The sequence below is a fragment of the Dermacentor albipictus genome, chromosome 8 (genome assembly GCF_038994185.2).
Source record: "Dermacentor albipictus isolate Rhodes 1998 colony chromosome 8, USDA_Dalb.pri_finalv2, whole genome shotgun sequence".
NCBI classification, from domain to species: Eukaryota; Metazoa; Arthropoda; class Arachnida; order Ixodida; family Ixodidae; genus Dermacentor; species Dermacentor albipictus.
In genome coordinates this window covers 118,504,700-118,509,607 of record NC_091828.1, presented here as the reverse complement: position 1 = coordinate 118,509,607, position 4,908 = coordinate 118,504,700, and the positions used below count along the sequence as shown (strand labels likewise).

Genomic DNA, 4,908 nt, shown 5'->3' with positions numbered 1-4,908 from the left:
CTGTTTACGATGCATGCCCACAGTAGCAAACAATTTAAACGTACTTAACTGTGAGCACTGGGTTTTTTGGCAGTAGTAAGTAGATGCAGTTGAGTTTCGGAAACAACTTTAAAAGGTAATCTGAAGTACAAAGGAATCAAAAAGCGGCAAGTGGCGGCACCACACTTCTATAAATGGAAACTGCAAAACATCCTTTCTCTAACTTGTGAACGGCACCTGGAATGGCGCCGCTCACTATTGTTCTGCTCCCAACTCTTTGTTGGGTTTTCCACAAGTGGAAAAGTCGCCTTCGCAAGTCGCCTTAGCTTGCAGTCTAACTCTAATTAAAAAAACACACAAATTATCATCACGTATAATAGCTTGACTGCTGTTAGTTTCGTGTTTCGCGAGACACTTATGTCTAATTCGAAATGGGCTCACAAACAGCGCTCTACACACAATTAATTTAAACCCGAAGCCAAACCCGTGGCTGCCTCTTCTTCATCCTAGCATGATACCCGTCTAAATGAGAACAGCAGCCGCGGTTGGGAGACAAGATGCGTTTCTACATTTTACGTCATCCACAAGGATGTGGGAAAGGCTCATTTTCTATAGTGCAAAACGCACTGCTGCTTGTTGCGGTCATACGTAAGGATGTTTCTCTACCTCGCGGGGCCATGACGCAGCCACAAGTGGAGCTATTGTCTTTTGTCGACTTTTCTTTTTGCGATGGTGAGAACACATTGGAAAGCGCGCAAGCGCTGCGGAAAAAGTGATAACGGTTGCACGTCTTACATTTTAAAGGATGACCTCCAGCTAGAAGCATAATGCGAATAATGCACTATAGTGAAAAGCTGCAGGCGAAAAATTACAGAAAAACATTTTTTTTTTCGTGGGAGCTCCCTTACGTTTTGACAATGTCTTTTTTTGCCACGCACACAGGCTGCGCCGTGTAAGGCGACTTTGCTGCTGGCAGACCCCCATGACAATTTCGGGATGAGTAAAGTCAGGACTTTTGGTTTTCTGTTCCTAATATTCGTGTATGCAATACAGTGGAACGTGAGAGCGGAAGATGACCCTTCGGCGAACGTGCCAACGAGTCTAGGTATTAGGCCAGGTCCTCATCTGGTGGGCCAGAGGCCGGAAGGTGCGTATTATCCTTTTTTAGTAATTCTGCCAATATTTCTTTTCCTGCCAACCTCATCCCTCTCCCTCACGGTGCTACGGTTGCCAAAGAGATTTTTCTGTTGGTTTTAGCGCTTAGATTTTGTGGATCTCTGTGCCTTCCATTTAAGATAAAGTTCGTAAACAGGGATAAGGTGCCTCAGAAAGGCTGGCCAACGTTTCGATAGGAGGACCTATCTTCGTCAAAGGCTTTGACGAAGATAGGTCCTCCTATCGAAACGTTGGCCAGCCTTTCTGAGGCACCTTATCCCTGTTTACGAACTTTATACCACAGTGTGCCATTCCATCTGTCAGCCCCTTTCTTGTTTTAGGACTTTGGACTTTGACGAAGATAGGTCCTCCTATCGAAACGTTGGCCAGCCTTTCTGAGGCACCTTATCCCTGTTTACGAACTTTATACCACAGTGTGCCATTCCATCTGTCAGCCCCTTTCTTGTTTTTGGACTTCCATTTAAGATAGTCTTTCTACCCATGACAACCGCTTGCACAGTGCTGAGCTCCATAGTATCGAACAGTACCTGCGAACGTGTCTGCCTTTCATTTGGTTAGGGCGAGATATTGCCAAACTAATTAGCACGTTTAAGCATGAGAGGTGCGGAAATAAAGGGAATAGCCCTTACGTTGCAGCTCGCCTTTACTAAATCATTTGAGACAGGTGCCAAAAGACGGGTATCATGCTAGGATGAAAAAGAAGCCCAGATAATAAAAGAGAAAATTAATGAATGCACCTTATGAAATATATCAAATTACTATACATACTGAAAGTTATTGCAATGTTATCATACTCTGGTTGTCAATAAGTAAGGTTTACCTGCAAGATAGTACGCTAAAGTTAGTGCGCGAATAGAGTTATGTGCAAAGTTGATCAACGTTATGTCACTGAATAGCTGAAAACTAAATTTATTATTATATGATCCGTCAATAAACCGCATAAATAGGGTCATGTTGCGTTTTGGGGGGCATTAGCAACAACTTTATGTCTGTTCTTTGCGAGTTAACTGTAGGACAGCGGGATGAACTGATCGGTGCGTATGATTGTGCGCGTCAAAACTGATGTCGGCACAGCGAAGATATTTTAATGAACTAGTCCGTGCGCGTAATGCAAAATCGAAGCTGCAAATTGCATTCATGTAGCAAATACATTTTGAAAGGAAAGCAGCATCTTGGTAAGCGGAACCTGACTATTAGGTAAAGTTGCTGATTAGTTCCCTGACCATCCCCATGAATGTGTTTTTTTAGGAACACTTAAAACAAAATAATGTAGAAGCTGGGAGCGACATTGGAGGACAGACTTACATTATCAACAACCGATAAAACAGAAATATCACTTTTTCTTTTCTGAATTTTGGTTCCGACTTCGCTCATAGTTCGCATCATCGTTGACACTGTAGTGCCAAGTTGCGGATGTCACTGAGTTCTAGCGTAATCACCGAACATGTGCAATGTTTCCAAGATTTGCAAGGCTAAAGGTGTCGTTATTTGTAGAGTGCACCACCCTTTGTTACGTCTTTGCTGATGAGCTCTTCTCAAGCGCAATGCACTTGGTCTTAAATTTCTCATTCAGGCGTAATTGGCACAGGATTGCCAATGCGCCAATTATCTATATCTGATAATGTGCCAATGTGTCAATTCTGTATGTGAATACATCTTGGAATATTAAACATTATGTAATGGTAAGATTGTAATCTATGGGATCGCAGATGTATACTCTAACAATAAAAAATATGACTTGCACCTGATAGTGGTCATATTTTTTAAGGAAAGATTGGAGTGTCTATTGGAAACTCAAGGAATTACCTCATAAAGAGACCTAACTTTTGCACAGGTCACAGAGACACATATGCTTCGTAGTTGCACGATAAGCAATGTACGTGGCAAAAGAAGACTTTTGTGGAGACTTGTGCGAAGGCAAATAGAAAACAATACCATGGCTTATGCGCATCCACTAAGAGCACCCAATATCGTTAGTGCCCTGAGGAAATATTTTAGTTTCGTGGTATTAGTGCGTATCTTTGCCTTGCTGGCCTGGCGCTTAACAACGTAATTAAACCATATTACCTGCGAACTAATGTGAACAAAGACAACTTCGACCTTTGTTTGTCAGTGTAGCACTGTGAGAGAATTCTAGACGGGTAACTCGGCTGTAGTCACACTGAGCCAAGAAGTGTTTTGCTGATATCCGCTCTGCTTTCATGCCTGCGTTCTTGCGAACGGTATTTAACATCATGGTCACATACTATATCAATGCTTTTTCCCTAATGCTGGTTTCGGAGTTTATTTGGAAAGTAGTTTCTTTTTCTTCTTTTACTTTGAATGCCTTTTTGTATATTAAATACTTGCAACAAACTCCTTTCTATTGACAAACCACATCAGTATATGCATAGTAGTGCGTGTTCAACTATTCATGTTCATAATAGAAGGCTTAGCCGAGGCCTTGTTTACGCGTGATCTCGTTTTCTGTTTCCTGTCAATAAATATCTCTGGAACACTATTGATTGAAACAGGTATTGCAAAGAAGAGGGACAGCCGCCTTATGGACATCTTCTATGTCTGCCTTCTTTGATGTGGTGCCTGTTTCACACCCAATGTGTCCAATTCTGAGTATCAGCTATCCCAACCCAATTTCGTTATGAACGAAATACTTCTAATCGTAACACTTGCAGCTTTCAAGAAATAAGAGCTGGTCGCAAAATGACAAATACTCATTTTGTAGCTCTAATATAAAGTGATTTCCTTCCGAAGCTACCATGTAATTATGTCTTTTGTTTAACGCAGAAAGTTGGGCCAGTTGCTGTTAATGCATTTGCTGTGACACAGATACTGGCGCTGACAAGACTAACAAAAAAAAAGGTGGAACAGGAGAGAGAGTTAGTACTCTAGCGCTCTGTCCTGTCCCACCCTTTTTTTGTTATTCTTGTTAGCGCCAGCAACTATGTCACAGCAAATCTTTTATTTAAATACTGGGCACTTGTAAATTCAACTTGCAGTTGTTGTTGAGGCCTGGTAGCCGACTAAGAAAGCCTGTGCATGTATGGAATGATTTTCATTTGCGCCAGGTATAAAGTTGTTGAAAGTGTATGAAAGCAGATCAGCCCGGCGATAGTGAAGCGTACAATGTTTGCCGCCTGTTACGCTGCTTTTTTTTTTCAGAACGGATGTACTTTTTGATCATGCAGACTGTGGATACCGCGAGAAGTACAAGTTTTGCCGGAGCAGCAACTGTGGTGAGAAGACATGCGCCACCCGGTTCCATCTGCGTCGCAGCTGCAAAACAGACTGCGTGTCCAGGTGTTTCTGCCGTCGAGGATATTATCGGGATGATAGAGGAAGCTGTGTTCGATTCTGGAAATGCAGTAGTTGGCTCAAAGCTCTCGTGGAGAAGTTCCAGAAGGGGACAAAGAGCGGCGCTGAATAGTCTTCCCAACCTTATAGACATACTTAATTCTCACTGATAATTTTGTTGGCATTTCAGTCGCTGACGAACTGTGACGAAGTCCAGGTACTACAATAAATGTTCTTATAATCAACGCACGGCTATTTTTCTTGTCGTTCATTTCATCTACCTTAATTTTTATTTACCAAATGAATTTGTCTTGCATTGTTAATTCACTGTCTTTTAAACTTTATTACTCCTTCATCAAACCTTAAAAAAATTACCGACGATTACGTTACTTCCTAATGCGAAATTTGAGCGCAGCAAATAAGCTGTTTCACCTTTTCGATAGATTGAGGCAAAGAAATCGA

The 4,908-nt window shown here is 41.9% G+C and overlaps 1 long non-coding RNA gene across 1 annotated transcript; it reads left to right on the top strand.

Annotated features, from left to right (window-relative positions):
* Positions 1–956: 956 nt before the first annotated feature.
* On the top strand, positions 957–4,691 carry LOC139048551 (uncharacterized). Its single transcript, XR_011507768.1, has 2 exons — positions 957–1,126; positions 4,341–4,691. It is a non-coding gene; the product is annotated as an uncharacterized lncRNA (long non-coding RNA).
* Positions 4,692–4,908: the final 217 nt, after the last annotated feature.